This window comes from Haliotis cracherodii, unplaced genomic scaffold (assembly GCF_022045235.1).
Source record: "Haliotis cracherodii isolate W230 unplaced genomic scaffold, xgHalCrac1.p SCAF_7, whole genome shotgun sequence".
Classification (NCBI taxonomy): Eukaryota; Metazoa; Mollusca; class Gastropoda; order Lepetellida; family Haliotidae; genus Haliotis; species Haliotis cracherodii.
This window is the reverse complement of record NW_027266330.1, coordinates 12,303,005-12,323,336: the sequence shown is the minus strand read 5'-3', so window position 1 is coordinate 12,323,336 and position 20,332 is coordinate 12,303,005. Positions and strand designations below refer to the sequence as shown.

Below are 20,332 nucleotides of genomic sequence, written 5' to 3'. Positions count from 1 at the left end.
AGGCTGGCGTTTTTTTCTGAGCTATTCCCTATTCCAAACAAAAGCGATAATGCATTTAGAATTGCATTATAGTCACATTATTCTTACCACTAAAATTCAAACTACCAAGGACAGCTGGGTTCATATATACACTGATGGATCCAAGAATCCTGTCAACAACACTGCTGGTTACGGGATCCATATCCATAGCTCCAAACCCCAAGCACATTCGGTTCGCCTGCCTGATGTTCAGTCAGTCAGTATTCACGGCTTAATTGGCGGCAATTCATCATGCACTCAGACTCATACCGGAACTACCGGAAGCAAAGACATTCATCACATCAGATCCGCTAAGTGCCCATCAGCGGCAGAAACTCAGACTCGAGACAAACCATAGTCAATAATATTCGACACGAATGTACAAACAATGGGACCAAGGGCAACAAGTGGAGCTCACATAGATATTCATGGAAATAAAAAAGCAGAAACACAGGCGAAGCTAGCTCCAGACAAAGCGGAGCTGCAGCCTAGTTCCTTCAGTAAACTAGATATTAAAAGCAAAAGCAAAGCCTCCATAACCCAAAGACAGATGGCTATACGAAATTCAACCCAAGATCCGCCAAATGCCATACTCAAATGAAAGGAAAGTCGAAGTAACCATCTCATGCCTCAGACCCCTATGGTACCGTTCATACAAGGTTCATACCCAGAGAGAACACGCCAAACCATATGACGACCCGAGCTCATTGTAAACACCTGCTGTAAGCATGGTCAGTTGATAAACACAAGAAATAAACCTAATCAAGCGAGTCCTACCTGATCTTAGTTCGTCAATTAAAGTCACCCTCAGTCACATTCTTTATAATACATCCAGGAGATGACAGGCAATGCTGAGATACAAGCTCTCTATCAAGCCAGGATAACACATCTGTTCTGGTGATAAGGGACACACATCACAGTACAAGGTCTCAATATTTGTCATGTGATAACAACCAAATAATACGGCAAAACCCTGCCCATATCCAATACAAAACAAATTTCAATAAAACCCTGCCCATATCCAATACAAAACAAATTTCAATAAAGCAGAGTCGATTGTACGATTCCGACTATATAATGCGTATATGTTTATTAATCACTATCGAATAGTGATGACACTTGGTGTTCGCGAAAAGGTGAGCAAATCCTGCCCCACTTGTGGCATCTGTCACAAACACATGCAAAGGCAAGCGAATTGTTAGCCTGAAAAAAACCATGGAACATATGGTACAAGTCAAAATAGGTAATTGCATTGGACATCATCTTAAGCCACTCTTTACAGGGAAATCTGAAGTTTCAGGAACCCGCGGCGTGAACATCAGGTTACAATTGAGGTAGGGCAGGACAATTTTGTCCACCAGTCCGAACTTGCCCATACAGAAGGGATCGAGCTACAAACTTTATATCAGTGGAAAGCTCCCGAAGAGATGAATTTATCCGTTGTTTGTCCCAATGTGCATTCACGGAAATGTGCCAAAAAGGGGTTAGAAATTGCATTACTGCAGAAAATGCTGCTGTATTCACATGTGTATCACAAATAGCACTTTATTTGTAATATGTACTTCAGCAGAAATATCACCCTGAAGTCATTTTGTTAAAACAATCTGTTTTTGTGTTGAAACGTTAGACTCTTTGGTAATTCAGTACATTTACAGAAAATCCTATACACTTACAGATGATCATCTTCCCGAGGCAAGCGAGTTAACTGACTATAAAAGTCCAGTTTCCACTCTTGCCGAACAAGTCTGGTATTATGGAGTTACATTTTGGCTGGACTGACGAGTCTATGCATAGTCCAATCAAAATCGCGCACTGAAATCGAAATCCGGTTCGTAAAGTGTCCTTCAAATTTCGGTCGACTGCAGGATTTGCCATGCATGTGCACTGCTAAATCGCTGCCAACAGATATTTTCTGAATCTTTTCATGCTTTTAATCAAAGTGCTCACGTGATTTGATGCACTTCGCGATGTAAGACTCGTTTCATCACAATATAGATCTTGATTATCAATCAGATCGTCTTGACTGGGCGCCACCGTTTTGTTTGAAGCAAATGCAAGTGATACGAGAGGTTGAATCTTATTGGTCAATCATAGAAACACAACAAAACTGTCGTTTGCAATACGTCTCCTCGTGCTCATCTTAAAAAAGATGCATGATATGGGGTGCCGCGAAACCGATCAATGGTTTCGAGGTACTCCAATAATGATGGTTCATTTTACGAAAGGGGTGGTCACATGTTCAAGCCCATTTCTCAGAAAATAAACAAACTACAGGAAATATCACAAATTCAATTCTTAATCACAGTTCCTCATCTTACTTGTAATTTGTAGTTATGCGTATCTATAAAATACAAATAATCAAAGTTAGAAAATACGTACATACTGTTTGGCCCCTATATAAGATAGTGTCAACTCGCCTGAAACTGAGGTGGTGACAAGAGACGTCAAACATGTGCGAGATTTTAGACATGCAGCTTATCTGGAATGGAGAAAGTTGTTTACTGTTACAGTGGAGTTGCATATGTGAAAGAGACTTTGGGAATTAGCAGAAGAATTAACCTGGAAGTTATTGACGGGAGCAGTGGACAGTGGCAGGATATTTGTATCTTGGACAGGCACCAAATTACGTTCGTTAGCGAGCTGCTGCTGTCCCTGAATAATGTTCGAATAATGTCGTTTTTGAGCCGAGCTCGAGTCAATGGAATACGACTTCAACGATTCATCTGTTTTGTGGCCGGTAATTTTGCAAATCTCGCGATTTTCAATACCTGCGTTTGACAGCAAAGTGACGGCAGTTGCCCGAAGATAATGGTTTGTATACACTTTGAGACCAGCGTTGGTAGAAATTTCTTTCATCATGTTGCCAATGACATTTACACCAACTGGCCTCGTGGTGTACCATTCGGTGTCGTCGACGTGGACTCGTCTCTTGGGAGCCTGGTAAAAAGCACCATTGTTTGGATTGAGGAGAGACATTTTTTTTAAATGAAAGTACAGGACAGAATTGGTCCGATGTTGCATAAATGCGTTTGTTGGGCCCATTTGAGTCTTTGAGGCCGCCCCTGTGACTTTTAGTTACTTCGGAGTGTGTGATTTCAATAAACAAGAACCCCTTTTCATCTGTGGATACAGAAAGGAAGATGAAGCTAATTCTCTTTGGTATTCCTAACCACAACGGGCGAAAAGTTAACCGAGTGTTAAGTCGAACCACACTTTGTGAAGCAGGTCGGAAGGAGTTTCAATATCAAAACTTTCACGAATTGTTTTAAATCATTCTCGGGGATAGCAGCATGATGTGTTCACTGGTCATAGCCATCGCGCTTCAGTATTTTTTATCATGGAGAGATAAACATTGTTTGAAGTGTGATTGGTTGGTTTGTTTGTTTGTTGTTTAACCCTGCACTCAGCAATGTCCCAGCTATATGACGGCGGTCTGTAAATAATCTAGTCTGGACCAGACAATCCAGTGAGTGATATCATGAGCATCGATCCACGCTATTGAGATTGATGACATGCATCAACCAAGTCAGCGAGCCTGACCACCCGATCCCGTTAGTCGCCTCTTACGACAAGCATAGTCATCTTTTACGGCAAGCATGGGTTGCTGAAGACCTATTCTATCCCGGAATCTTCACGGGTCTTGAAGTGTGAAATTCCCTGTCTTATATAATGTTTATGCTGCGCTCAAATGGCGGTCCCCTTGTACGGTGTACCTGTGTTTGGCAGCACGCAACCCAACAAAACTCGATGTTTGTAAATACTCGAGTCTGGACCAGACAATCCAGTGATTGACATCATGGGCATCGATCCACTCATTTGGGATCGATGACATGCATCAACCAAGTCAGCGAGCCTGACCACCCGATCCCGTTAGCCGCCTCTAACGACAAGCATAGTAAAGATTTCCCTCAGCGTTTCTGACTTCGGCATAAAAGAACCCAAGTCTCTCATTCATTTGAGAAGCAGGAAGCTCCTCGGAAACCAAGCCATTTTGGAAGTGAAAGGATTGCCTTGTTCATGGTCCAAATGTGACAGTAAGTGGGAGTAATTTTGTTATTATTACGGCGTCGTGTTCAAATGAAATTTCCGTAATCCATTCGGCATAACATATCTAAAAAATTAAAAAACGAACTATATAATTTACGTTAATTCTTTTGTCAATCTCGTTATATTTATGCCAATTTTGGTGATGACACAGTAATCATGCTTTACATTGCTATCATGGCAATGGTGTAAGGGAGGTAACTCTCGCTGATGTTGAGCAAATCTGCGTAGCAATGTTAGGTGTTTATGCATTCTTTGTGGTGAGTAGTAATAATGATAAAATAAGGTCGGTGTATGAAAGTCGTAACTATTATAGAGTTGCAATAAATGTTTTTGACTGTTAGAAACTGATTTTGTTAGTTTCCCCTTTGGTCAAGCCCAAGAAAATTACATCAGTTGTGACGGTCATTGTGTAATTAATGGAAAAAGGTAAACTTCCTTTACCTTCAGTGTCTTGAATTATCGAAAAAATGTATCGTCGTCCCTTTTTCTCCATATTTCATTGAAATTTCCGATTTGGAAATCAGGGAAATTTTCCATCTGTTCCTCCATTAAAGTTATACAAGTTATTGAGGAATGTATCCATGATGAGACCAAAACAATTCAGTGATGTTATGATCATTCGACAACACTTTTTAACCAATTAGATCAGAGAACATACCTACTTTTATGTTACAATTCCTGACAACGTGTTCGTTATATTCGAATATCCGGCCTCACCCATGGGATCAAGCAAATATAGTTAACTCAACATAATGGAACTGGGCCTTATTTTATCAGAGCATATGTCTGATGCAGTGTGACAAGTTATAAAAAGCTTTGGCCGCTACCGTAAAGATTGGCATCCATGGTTCAACGTATTGTATAATGATTACTTAGTGGTAACTTCAGAATTTATGCTTATTGCGCTGTTATCATGTATGCAAAATATCTAGCCACTGTAGCTGTAATTACACTGTATGTATTTAATGTTATTGGAAGTAGACCCTGCTGGCCGTATTTGTATTATGTAATGACATTCATCTTCGGTAGAATGAAGGTCGGGTAGCCTGGTGGTTAAAACGTTCGCTCGTCACACCGAAGACCTGGGTTCGATTCCCGACATGGGTCAGTGTTGGGTGCCCATTTCTGCTGTCCCCTGCCATGATATTGCTGGAATATTGCTAAAAGCGGTGTACAACCATACTCACTCACTCACTCACTCACTCACAATAACGGCATTTACGTTCCAGTAGTGGGCGTCGGAATCGTCCCAGTTCTAGCTCCTGTGGTAATGAACCGCATTACTGTTTTCTTAATGATGGAAAAAATAATCCATGCACTTAAGCATGAAGACTCGTGAAGACCCGGGGTAGAATAGGTCTTCAGCAACCCAAGCTTGCCATAAAAGGCGACTATGCTTGTCGTAAAGGGCGACTAACGGGATCGGGTGGTCAGGCTCGCTGACTTGGTTGATGCATGTCGTCATATCCCAATTGCGTGGATCGATGCTCATGATATCAATCACTGGATTGTCTGTTCCAGACTCGATTATTTACAGACCGCCGTCATATAGCTGTAATATTGCTGAGTGCAGCTTTAAACAACAAACCAACAAACAAGCAAACTTAAGCATTCTTCACAAAGTCACAACTGTTGTCATAAAAACAATCAAAAATACCCAACAACTCAAAGTATTGTGGCCGTGGTCTAATGGTAGAGCGTCCACCCCGAGAGCTGAAGGTCCGGGGTTCGATCCCCGGCCGCGTCATACCAAAAGACGTTAAAAGATGGTAGTTGTTGTTACCCTGTCTGGAGCTCGGCATTAAGGGGCTAAAACAAGGACTGGTCGGCTCGGAGTCAGTATACTGTGTCTGAGTGGGGTATTCATGTTAAACTGCGGCATGGTATCTCAGTGGGCTAGCACTATAAATCGGCATCAGTCCGCAGTAGTACAAGCAGCCACACAAACACACACACACACACGTACATGCACGTAGCAATAATCTTGGACGATCCGTTAAACCCGATTTCACCTCACCTCAGTATTGTGGCATTGAACCGGGTTCTAACTCGTATCTTATTGGAGATAAATAGACGCGACTATGATAGCTTTGTACATTTTATCATAATGACATTACCATTTGAACAGTATCAGACTGAGGAAAATGTTGAAGCATAAAACTGATAGATTTGTTTAAGCATGAAAATGTACGATGTGTGTTGAATTCCATTTTTCCTAGCAAATTGTCCTCAAACTTAGCAGTGTTCAACTTGTTATCGACAAGGAAAACAAATCACGCCCAAATCACTAACTGTAGACAAATACATCACGTTCACATTGCCTACATTTCAACGCTGCAAGGGTATAGCTTTATACTGTAATTGCCTGACTGTAATTTTTACAGTCCATTATATTACAGTTAACACATTTGACAAACCGCTCCTTGAAGTATGTGGAGGACAATTAAATAAGAAGAGAAAATGCATTGGGCGTGATAGTCGATTGTATATCATTGGCGCAAACAGTATATAATAGGGCTTTCAGAAAGTTGTACCTGAATCAATCCTGTGATCATGTTTATCCTTCAGTATGTTCTTGCTTATAAAGCGACCGACAGTTGTGACTTAACATTTGAAGGAACAAAATGTTTCAGGTGTTATGATTTAATAATTCTGTTTTGTTCAGTTTAACATGTCATTAAGGTGTCATAAAAAAGGTTAACCTTTCTTACAAGCTTAGTTCTGGATCTTTCAAAAGCCTACTGCACTATTAAATTGTTTGATAGGCATTACTTAGAAGTTGACGGATGACAAGATAGACACAATTTTATGGACAACAACTTCTTTAATACTGTGAAAAGCGACGTTTCGGTATAGATCCTTATACCGTTGTCAAGCTTGACAACCGTATAAGGATCTATACTGAAACGTGGCTTTTCTTGACAACGGTATAAGGATCTATACCGAAACGTCACTTTTCACAGTATTAAAGAAGTTGTTATCCATAAAATTATGTCTATCTTGTACTGCACTATTGACCTACATCTTTTGATATGGGAACCAGGTGAGGGTCATGAAGAAATAATATACATATATGGGAAGGATTCTGAAAACAATGTCCAAGGATGTTTGGAGGGTCATATAAAAAATATTCATGACAAGCATTAGGGGAGGGTAATTATTTTCAGGAAAATAATTCATTAAAAACCTCTGACCCACCCCTCCATATAACAAATGACCGGTCCCTAAAATAAAGGCGTCTTTTACTTCTTTTTTAAATTTAGAGACACAGTCTATCTGCCTTTGTTCATTCGAATACAGCAATTAACTTGAGGATGTAAACTCTTTCCTTTTTATATAATGACCGTAGTCATATTAGTGTGAGGTCCACATCACAAACGGCCCAAATAACCGTTAATTAACATAACAATATGCTCACTTGAAATTCAGGGAGTTCCATTTGAGGTCTGTATTAAATAATTTATTGGTCCGTGGGCAATTTCTGTGAAGGACAGTCTGGAGGGAAGGCAGTAGTATGCATACTCCTATTGCAATATCATTGATATTTTTTAAAGAATTGTTTTCATTATGCGGATAAAAAAGTAATTTTCCTCATTATGTGTACTGATATATTAATTTCTAAAACTAAAAGTAATGGATGTATTTCCAATAAAAGATAGATTCTAATAAATTGCCACAGACATACTGTTCAGTTGATGTTGATAGCACAGTTGTCGTTAATTTAATGTACTATTGATTGTGATTGGTACATTATGCACTATTCTATCAATCTAGCAATCCTTATACATCTGCGATGTTTTAGGGTGTTATGCTCGGCTGGGTCAATCCCGTACAAACGTATTTCTGATTATAAGATGTTGAGTGTTTTGAAAATATAAGAGGCTGTACTTTAATGCACGTATTTATTGTGACATCATATAGCATAAGGCATAATATTGATCTGGATCAATCAACGCATTTGGTGAAGCATGTGTAACTCTTTAGTGATTATCTTTAAATACATGCTTGAATTGTGAGTGTGCAGACACTGTAGTTGTAAGGTGAAAAACTGTTATTATAGACATTTCTTTTTTAATGACAGGAAATTGGTCAAAACACTGATACTTCCTGGCCAGGACATCACATCTCATGCTAAGGTCGGCACATATCAAAGGAAAAACTGCCTCTTCTACGAGGACTTTCGGTATGTAGTCATAGTTATTACATCATTATATTGTTGACTGTATATTTTGATTCGAACTCAATTCCTTGGGCAATACTATAGACTTGTGGACACTTGAGATATATTTGCCTAGATACGCACGTTTCGTTCAATATTCTGCAATCTATTTGTAGTATTATCCGCTGGCCCGACCCGGCTTGTCATTTGGCGATCGAGTCAGAATTAACCATCGGGAATCTGGATAAACTAAAGGGATAATTCTATCATTATCAAAAGAACCTGGAATTATCATGAGAAGGCTGACGTTTTTTTCTGAGCTATTCCCTATTCCAAACAAAAGCGGTAATGCATTTAGAATTGCATTATAGTCACATAATTCTTATCACTAAAATTCAAACTACCAAGGACAGCTGGGTCCATATATACACTGATGGATCCAGGAATCCTGTCAACAACACTGCTGGTTACGGGATCCATATCCATAGCTCCAAAACCCAAGCACATTCGGTTCGCCTGCCTGATGGTCAGTCAGTCAGTATTCACGGCTTAATTGGCGGCAATTCATCATGAACTCAGACTCATACCGGAACTACCGGAAGCAAAGACAGTCATCACATCAGATCCGCTAAGTGCCCATCAGCGGCAGAAACTCAGACTCGAGACAAACCATAGTCAATAATATTCGACACGAATGTACAAACAATCGGACCAAAGGCAACAAGTGGAGCTGTGTTGGATCCCACATAGATATTCATGGAAATAAAAAAGCAGACACACAGGCAAAGCTAGCTCCAGACAAAGCGGAGCTGCAGCCTAGTTCCTTCAGTAAACTAGATATTAAAAGCAAAAGCAAAGCCTCCATAGCCCAAAGACAGATGGCTATACGAAATTCAACCCAAGATCCGCCAAATGCCATACTCAAATGAAAGGAATGTCGAAGTAACCATCTCATGCCTCAGACCCCTATGGTACCGTTCATACAAGGTTCATACCCAGAGAGAACACGCCAAACCATATGACGACCCGAGCTCATTGTAAACACCTGCTGTAAGCATGGTCAGTTGAATAAACACAAGAAACACCTAATCAAGCGAGTCCTACCTGATCTTAGTTCGTCAATTAAAGTCACCCTCAGTCACATTCTTTATAATACATCCAGGAGATGACAGGCAATGCTGAGATACAAGCTCTCTATCAAGCCAGGATAACACATCTGTTCTGGTGATAAGGGACACACATCACAGTACAAGGTCTAAATATTTGTCATGTGATAACAAACAAATAATACGGCAAAACCCTGCCCATATCCAATACAAAACAAATTTCAATAAAGCAGAGTCGATTGTACGATTCCGACTATATAATGCGTATATGTTTATTAATCACTATCGAATAGTGATGATGCTAGGTGTTCGCGAAAAGGTGAGCAAATCCTGCCCCACTTGTGGCATCTGTCACAAACACATGCAAAGGCAAGCGAATTGTTAGCCTGAAAAAAACCATGGAACATATGGTACAAGTCAAAATAGGTAATTGCATCGGACATCATTTTAAGCCACTCTTTACAGGGAAATCTGAAGTTTCAGGAACCAGCGGCATGAACATCAGGTTACAATTGAGGTAGGGCAGGACAATTTTGTCCACCAGTCCGAACTTGCCCATACAGAAGGGATCGAGCTACAAACTTTATATCAGTGGAAAGCTCCCGAAGAAATGAATTCATCCGATGTTTGTCCCAATGTGCATTCACGGAAATGTGCCAAAAAGGGGTTAGAAATTGCATTACTGCAGAAAATGCTGCTGTATTCACATGTGTATCACAAATAGCACTTTATTTGTAATATGTACTTCAGGAGAAATATCACCCTGAAGTCATTTTGTTTAAACAATCTGCTTTTGTGTTGAAACGTTAGACTCTTTCGTAAATCAGTACATTTAGAGAAAATCCTATACACTTACAGATGAGCATCTTCCCGAGGCAAGCGAGTTAACTGACTATAGTTATAGCTATAGTCCAGTTTCCACCCTTGCCGAACTAGGCTGTATTATGGAGTTACATTTTGGCTGGACTAACGAGTCTATGCATAGTCCAATCAAAATCGCGCACTGAAATCGAAATCCGGTTCGTAAAGTGTCATGCAAATTTCGGTCGACTGCAGGATTTGCAAAGGATGTGCATCGCTAACTCGTTGTCAACAGATATTTTCTAAATCTTTTCATGCTTTTAATCAAGGTGCTCACGTGATTTGATGCACTTCGCGATGTAAGACTCGTTTCATCACAATATAGATCTTGATTATCAATCAGATCGTCTTGACTGGGCGCCACCGTTTTCTTTTGAAGCAAATACAAGTGATACGAGAGACTGAATCTGATTGGTCAATAGGAGAGGCATAGAAAGGACATAACTCGTAATAGTCACTGGTGGCGCTACGATCGAGCCAAGGAATTCCAGCCTAGTTCGGCAAGGGTGGAAACTGGACATTTAAAGTCAGTTAACTCTCTTGCCTTGGGAAGATGACAGATGAGGGCATGATATAAAGATTGCCAACAAATCATTTCATACACAAAAAATCTTGAGAGGCCCGATGAGCAGCAAACGAAAAACAATTAATTGTCCTCACATTGCCTGTTTTGATATATGAATATTTGCTTGTCATAATTCATTTGTAATCCAGATCAAGTAAACCATTTTGTAGACATCGCATAGCAAATAATGACGATGAAAACCTGCGGATTTCTTCTCGAAATAGAATAAACTTTGCTTGCTGGTTTTTGTTGTTTAAGGCCACAGCTTGGAAATAATCGTGTCTGGAGCCAACAATCCAGTGATTGGTGATATGTAAGGATCCACACAGTCGGGATAGGATGACAACGGTCAACACGTTACCATCTCTTACAACAAGCAACAGTTCTAACCCGGAATATCCACGTGCTGACTGAATAGGTGAGGTGAGGTGAAATTGGGTTTAACGTCGCGTCCAAGATTATTGCACTTATAAAGCGACGAACATGTGCGTGTGTATGTGGCTGCTTGTACTAGTCCGGACTGATGCCGATTTATAGTGCTAGCCCGCTAAGATACCATGCCGCAGTTTAACATGAATACCCCACTCAGACACAGTATACTGACTCCGAGCCGACCAGTCCTGGTTTTAGCCCCTTAATGTCGAGCGCCAGACAGGGTAACAACAAGTACCATCTTTTAACGTCTTTTGGTATGACGCGGTCGGGGATCGAACCCCGGACCTTCCGCTCTCCGGGCGGACGCTCTACCACTAGACCACGGAGGCGGTCCTGACTGAAGAGAGAGTGCCATAGATCAGTTTCATATATATTTGACTAAAACGAGATGCCTTGCAATTAATGAAAATTCGTAAAGAGTTTAGACGTCAAATTAAACATCAAGACGAATTTTATAACTGTTTATGATCTACAACAAGACTCAAAATATACTGATTCCTGTCAAGCGGAAATATTTCTCTGGATATTAATGAAATGTATTACTCAGTTTTATCAAATAAGAACGAGAACGAGTGTGGTGGTTTGTATTTACTATCAACATTATATCACTATTATATCATTTTCATGAATGATTTACTTCTTCATATTGATTTATTTAATCATGTAGATCTGTAATTACCACAGCAATAAATCAAGCATGACTTAACACTTGAAAATAGGGCTACCCGGACCCATGGCTAGTCACGTGATATAGTGTTGAATAAGGAAAGAAATCACTACTGTAACTCCATGGTTACCTACAAATCGTTAAAAATGTTCGGATATCTTTCTGACTATAGCCACGTTCCTCCTGACTTTTATACGTTTTGAGTAATGATACTGCTTCAGTCGACCCTAGTGTATGCATGACCAAATCGTTTTATAGGTGTATTTAAATACTTTTTACAAGGGGTACGGTAAAACAATCCTGATCGGACATTTTGTACCCAACTCTTGAGACCTACTGTGGGTATCCGGGTAGGGTCGGGTAAAAGGGGGTCGGGTACCCGGCTAGTACATTTGGACTCGTCCCAGCCCAGCCTCGAAAAACACAAATAATATCATCACAGATTATATATTTTCATGGCATGGGGATACATATTTTTGACGGGAGGCAAATCTCAGTTATAATAGTGTATATACAAGTATACACACACAGTCGAGGAGGATATTACATTTGTACAAAGTGAAGTACAATGAAAAAGGAAACATATCATCGTGCAGGTTGTTCATCGAACAAATATTAATCCCACAACGAGGAAAACCTGTCAGAGGTGCATCGACTGATTGTGAAGGTTTTCACTTCCGCATTCCTTTAATGTGTCGACTGCTACTTCGTGTCACTCCGACCTGTATACCCTTTATACAACAATCACCTTGGAAACCACGCATGAAATAGATTAGAAAAGATGAGGATATTTCCGTCTGCGAGTTTGATAAATGACCCACTCATATGCTTTTCGCCGCTCTTTTGCCATTTCAGCCAAATGGTATCTGCTTCGCCGGGTAATCGAGACTGGTTATTCCTGGCGTTGACGTTTGATATGTACTTGATAAAAGGGCGATCCCTGAAAATAAGAGGCTGGTCTGTGTGGTGTGTAGAGGACACCTCCTGTGGCCTTAAAAGCCAAGCGCACGTTGGTATTGTAGGAAGGGTGTGGGATAACAGCATGGGATAAGAGAGCACAAAGGGCTTCCAGTGTGCAACAGCACATGACGTTATCGACTCCTCGATAAAGAGGTGTACGGTTTGATGAGGGTCCAAATTTGATTTAAACATATTTTATTGCGGAAAATGAAATGGATTAGGCACAAGTGACACACTTACGAGGCCTTCTATATACATTTCGTTACATTGTGGTATGTGAATTCTGTGGTGCAGAATAAATGTACAGTGCATAGGGATCTAATGCACCCCGATTTGCAGTGCAGAGTAGCATCCTTTAGCCGTGTCATGGACCCGCTTGTCCACTATTTTCCCAGTGTTTGATCCTTGATGAATATGACAACGCGGTAAAGGAGAAAATGATATCAGCTTCTCTTGCACCATGTTGTCCTCGTGGGTTTTCATCCAATTAACCATGACTTGCATGATTTGTGATTTCATCTTACATTTGGGGCCCGTTATCGCACGCATCACAGTTGCGACCATTAAATGTTGCAGAAACCAACGGTCATGGGTTCAAATCCCACATTCGCCCTGATTATGTTTCCAGGCTTGTCAGCACCATATCCGTGATCCTTGGGTTGCAGTTTCGGTTTTCCAGGGAACTGCAATACTGGTCGAAGCGGCGTTAAACTAACTCACTCAACCGCTTATCTTAAATGGAGCTAACACGCCGTTATGCACCTTAAATATAATCGTGATACCAAATCGATTCACTTATGGATAAAACAGCTGCTCAAGTACTAAATACAATGACTGATCCCACGCAAACACTCTTCGAATGAGTGAGTGAGTGATAGAGTATGGATTTAGGCCGCTTTTAGCAATATTCCAGCAATATCCCGGCGGGGGACACCAGAAATGGCCTTCACACATTGTACCCATGTCTGGAATCGAACCCGGGTCTTCGGCGTGACGAGCGAACGCTTTAACCACCAGGCTACCCGACCGCACCCTCTTCGAATGTCCAGACAGAGAGTTAGGTTTCCGCTTCTGAATGCAAGATTACACACCAGACATCAGTTTTATACTTTGTTTTGACGAATTGTAAAACATTACTTTATTGTCTACTTAAGGACAAGGCGGCATGGGTGGCCCAGTCGTCTAATGCCTCGCGATTTGCTGTGTAGAGATGCGTCCCTTGGGCATGCCAGAAACCTATGATTGTAGGTTCGAATCCCTGTTCGCCCCGATTATGTTTCTAGGTTTGTACCCTATCCCTATCGTGCTCGTAGGTTTTACAGAAGTGGTAAACGTCTGAGACCAGCATCACTTCGGTCTTTCCTCCCACATTAAGCTGACACGCCGTGATATAACTGGAATACTGTTAAAAGCGGCGTTAAACCCATCTCACTCACTCACTAACTCAAGTCACAATAAGATTTGAATGACGTCAACAATGCCATCCGGATGACGAAAACAATACACTGTTATCTCGTGACATGATATGACCCTAGGGCACATTTGATTTTTATGAATCCCCATAGGTTTGCCCTCGTAGGTAATAAATACATTTACGCATCTGTTTACATTTTATTTACATCACTGGAATATGACATGATAAAATAATGATAGTAAATAAATACGTACATTTATCAACATACAGAACACTCGACCAGTCGACTTGGCACCACCGTGTGCTGAATACATGTTGTTCTCAAAAGAGGAATTGTGGCATTATCGACATAATTTATCCGCCTGGTTAAACCTGGTCATTTACTAGAGGATGGACACCTTGAAGTTCGAGACAACGGGTTTAGAATGTAGTTACTGCATATCAAATTATTTCATAGCGACACAGGCGGAAAAGGCAGAGACAGCAGCAAGCATGGCCTAAGTTTCAAAATGGCGCGGTATTCTAGGAGTGACATTTTGTATTGTGCATTTCTGCAAACCTCATTGTTGGATGTAGACCTAGTGCTGCACAAGTACAACAATCTTAGAAACCCTACATTTTTAAGAACTCATATCAATGTGTATCGAGAGCCAAGTTGTTAAAACCAATTCTGTTGAAAGTAGAGCTGTGTTCGGATTGTATGGGTACTGTAGGAATGTACTTTTGAAACTATTCGTGCAGATCAAATGAAAATACTATAAAAAACACTTGTATGGGGATTCAAAATTCTACTCACTCACAGCAGGACACATTGTCATAAAGAAACAGACAATTCAGTGAACTTAACTACCCAGCGGTGCACCAGGACCGCCATGTAATGTATCTGTCAATTTCAAATCAACACTATTCATGTGGGTATTTAAAATTGTTATTTTACAGAATGGAAGCGAAATATGTCTATGTATTCATGATTGAAAAACGTTTTACTGAGTTAGGTTTTGAAACATTTCCCAGAAATGTGTGAAATGTTCATAAACTGATCAGGTACTATATATTAATAATAATAACAATACTCATGTATGGATGTAAAATGTTTCTCATACATAACAGAAACCAGTCATGTAGGAAAACAACACCTTTAGCTAACCTTGTTACATGGTCGTACACAACAAACAAACAACAAACAACACATGAACAGGCTACTTCTACGTCCTCCTCTTCACCAGTGTTGTGTTGTATTTGACAGTTTACAAGTTTACACAGTGTCATGTTCAGTTCATTCCTTAGGCCAGGGCTTCATTGATGAGTGATCTTTTTGTGTCAGTCATGACGATCTCCTCCCCGCTGATCAACTTCATGTTTACTGTGAAGGCATTTGGCGAACTAATACCAAACACAGGGAGAAGAGCCTCACGAAACTCTACATTAGCTTTTGCCAAAACAACCTCCCTCTCCAGGTCGATAAAGGCTAGTCTACCCCTCCCAACATCCAGCACAACTCCATAGTGGAGGGTGGCCTGTGTGCCGGGTGTGGCAGACATTGTGTTTCTGTAACACTTCCCCCCTCCCCCTCCTGCCACACCCCGGTACAGATACTCCCCAAGTGTGTGGGGCAGCTCCTTACACTGACACACCAGGAGCAGCGCTGTTGACAAGCATACCACAAACTGTCCACCTGGCTCTCCTCCACTACACCCATCTCCAGGACAGGCAACCAACTAAATGCTCTCACCACACCCACCCTGGAGTGGGTTTCCCAGTATCGGGGTGTGTTGGGGGAAGGGGTGACACTGGAGGGGGGTGGATCTAGTGGGATGGGGGGGGGGAGGTACACGTGCCCAAATACTTCTGCAGCCTGTGCCTGTCACGTGACCGTGTGTCGGGCGGCGAGTTGACCAGCTCACCGTCTGTCGTTACATGGCACCGGTCTGTGTTTGCTCGAGCAGCGTCCAGTTGGAGTTTAGGACCTGGAAATAGATTTTATTTGTTACTACAATGAATCATTTTGTTTATGAGTTTTGTTTCAATGATTCCAAAAAGCGCTATAATTTATCGGCTGCCACTTTCATCTGCCTACGAATTTAATGATAACGCTGTGAAACAAATACACGCTTTTTAGATATCTTTTTACAAAGTTGCATTTGACCTACTTTGCTGTGACTAATAGACCCCAACTGCCGAATTATGTAAATGTTTCAAAGTTATTTCACGATTAAACTATCATTATAGGGATTCTAAACTCTGATTATACATAATAGTAAAGACCGAGATAGACAAAAGTGTTGTTTCGTGATATCTATACATTTGGGTGTTCAACAGACACAGTGGTAACTTCTACGTCCGCTTCAGTCACTGAACACAGTTTAAGCGCACTCGCTGGGCGGGGAGATTTTCACGTCAAGTGTATTGACTGGGATAAGTATTTGTGAATGATTTGTAAAAACAGTTATATTATTATTATGACATTGCATAACGTATCCATTGTTGACGGACAATCCTGGACTAATTCACACTACTTCCATCTGGTATGTGATAATGGTGACTTACATTCATCTGAAACCTACCTTATCCTGCTGATGAAGTCACCAAACCCGGCCCAAAGTTTCACAAATATGGAACAGATTAAAATTTAAATACGGGCTACTCCCTTTTCCCTAATCGATGTGTGTTCAAATAATTAAATGGAATTTTAAGATCGGTAAACCTTTTTGATTATTGATTAACCAAAAATGACAATTCTTGTCAAAATTCCTCAGTAAACATGGACATGATTCTCTACCTTTTATTTATGAAATCTCATTCTTATTTTGGCCAAAAACACAGCTGTTATTAAGAAATAGACGATTACTATGTTATCAGAGGCACTTACACATGTTTCACATCAACAACCTTTCACCACCCAAAAAATCACCATCAAAGTTACATGTATATTTGTTTTTGTACATTGAGTGAGTGAGTGAGTAAGTATGGTGTTACGCCGCTTTTAGCAATATTCCAACAATATCATGGCGGGGGACACCAGACATGGGTTTCACACATTGTACCCATGTCGGGAATCGAACCCGGTCTTCAGCGTGACGAGCGAATGTATGTATATGTAAATACACCACTTTTAGCAATATTCCAGCACTACCACTGTGGGGGACTCCAGAAATGTAATTCACATACACATTGCACATATGTGGGGAATCGAAACCCTCATCTTTGATGTGACAATCAAACTGGCCTACCTCACCGCTATATGAGGTGCTTCTATAAAAAAGCTGAACTTTTACAAGTGTTACATATGCATATGTGGTGGTATGACGGCTTATGACGTTTACATTTCCCGGTTGTTTGGGGACTGAAGTGAGAATGTCAGATTTTGTGGAAAGACACATTGCGATTACATCTAATCTTTTTTTATCAAGGACTAACCCTCACAGGCCTGGTCAAGACAATTCAGATATCCAATGATAGACGTTCAGAGGAATTTACCAAATATGACACGCTAATTGTCGAAAGATGCGCGACGCTGTTTCCTATTATGACACATCCCCACACACTGACATTCACCTGACTAGATAGGTTGGTCATGCTTGGAGACGTGGACGTCGTACCCCGATAGCGTGGGTCATTGTTCCTGATACTGATCACTGGATTGTCTGGGCAGGACTCAATTGTTTACAGGCCGCATTCGTATGGGAGGAGTATTGTTGGGTGCGGCGTTAGGAAAAATACAAAAACACGTAATTCTTGTAAAAATTGCCGGGTGCCACTGGTAGAACAGGGGGTCCATTTTTGCAGACACTTGGTGTCATCAACTAATTTACAGTGATTCGGTCACATACTTTTTCATCACTATCTTGCCTTTACTGCCGTATATGATATGTTTCTGTAGAAAATCGAGTCTGAATATTCTCATAACGATTTGAATTGTATGCTTGAAGCCTATTTCTTTAAGCGAGTAAGTGAAAATGGTTTTACACAGTTTAGAAGTATTCCAGCAATAACACATCTGGGAATACCAGACATGGCTTCACACAGTGAGCACATTGTCAATGGCTTTTTCTTTTTCTCAGTACAAACTGGAAGTCTGGACATGAAATTTAAGGATATCATTATACAAGAACTGATGTTTGTTCATTAAATACCATTAACATCCGAAAAGGACAAAATATGAAATTGAACAATTTTCTTCTCCAAAAATGTTTTAGGAGGATATTTACCATTAAAATAACACAGAATATTAGAACAGGTACCTGTAATGCACAGGCTAACATTATTTACCAGAAGCAAGTCATGAAGAAAATTTGCATCCGGATACCTTCCGGATACCTTCCGGAAACCTTCCGGAAAACTTCCAGATGCCTTCAACAACCTTCAAATTGCTTGGTATTTTCAAGTTAATTTTTTTATGTGTTTCACACTTAAGTGAACAAAATGCACCCCCCAAATTTTGACATTTTTTTTGGAAGGTTTCCGGAAGGTTTCCGGAAGGTATCCGGGCCGGATCCAAAATGGGAAGGTATCCGGAAGGTTTCCGGAAGGTTTCCGGAAGACGGAAACCTACACTTTTTTTGCTGTGTCATTTTGCCTTTTATTGTGCAGTGAACTACATTAACTGATCTAGATAAAACTTCCTAATAACTATGTATTTTCTGACATGCCAGAAGCAACGATTTTAAAGTGTAACATGTATAATGAATATTATCCAAACGAAGGAGGGCATACATTTCCGAGCCCTCGCCGTACCATTACATGTTATCATTTGAAAATAGCGAGGACGTTTGATGTAACTAGTTGTCGTATGTGGTGTACAGTATCGCTGACTAAACAGGTGGAACTGTTTGCTATACATAACTGCTATGGGTCATGCATCCTTTACCTGGAAATCTAGTAAACTGGTGACATCTTACAACTTGACAGTAACTCTGACATTCGAGATATAGTTTTGACTAAATAACTAAATCCCATATCGTGTTGTACATACCTCTCAAGTATAAACCACGTGTAGGTGACTCAGAAATGATGGATGCTCCGAGTATGAACTGAAAACATATTATTAATAAGCCTGACACATTATGTAAGTTCTATGTATAAATCTAAATACGTTTCTTGGCTAGACAATTTTGAATGATTTCCTTTTCTTCTATACTTCGCAGTTTACATTTTGAGGGGGTGGGGGTTGTTTGTCATTTAACGTACACGTGTGACAACTTCCTGAACTTCCTGTGGTGTCAACTGTTCATGTCGGAGATCCTGTGGTGTCAGCCGTTCAGGTTGGAGATCCTGTGATGTCAGCTGTTCATGTCGGAGATCCTGGGATGTCAGCTGTTCAGGTTGGAGTCCCTGTGATCCATCTCCACTTGTAGCAGAACCTGTTTGTAGATAAATGTATTGGATTTCAATAATTTATCTAACTAAAGTCTTATTATTTACTGCTTTTATATAAACAGAAAGTGAGTCTTACATTAATGCACTGAATACATTGGTATACTCTATTAAAGTATGAAGGTTAGTGTAGTTCATTTGGTATTTAATCTGCTTTTCCTGACCTACATCCAGGTGTTATATTGTACCTGTGATGCGACGGATCATCTCCCCAAGCCGATGCCACCGCCCTTCATGTACCTGAAACAACATCGCTGACACCATAGAGATCAGAACATAACCTTTGCCTCACACAATAGCTGGGTATCATATCATACCACATACATTATTTATTTATCGACTGCATGTAACATTTAGCTATGTGGGTGTTAGGAACAACTTGCAACTTGATTCCAACCGTGTTGATTAACATATGTTTTACTCACAATTTGAGCCATGTATGTACTCAATGTAAAGAGCCATTGAAACCCTTTCTTAGAAAACATGTTAATAAAAACAAAATTCTGTTACGAAAGCAATACATTACCGCACTGGTTTCTTCTTTTTTTAATGCCAGGTGTACATACGGACGGATGTTCGACTACATTAAAACTGGGCCGAGGTACATGGAATAGCAAGATACTTTTGAATCGATTAATAATGGTATTAAGGCATGCAAGATAAGTTAACTTAAAGTATACCCAAAACAATTAGCTTTGATATAGGATATTGTTCCTAAAGTCCACGA

General features: G+C 40.4%; 2 pseudogenes; both read right to left on the bottom strand.

Annotated features, from left to right (window-relative positions):
* The window catches only part of LOC139447736 (centromere-associated protein E-like), a 75,120-nt pseudogene that overhangs the window by 23,741 nt on the left and 31,047 nt on the right, over window positions 1–20,332 (bottom strand).
* Window positions 15,485–17,105, bottom strand: LOC139447788 (uncharacterized; annotated as a pseudogene).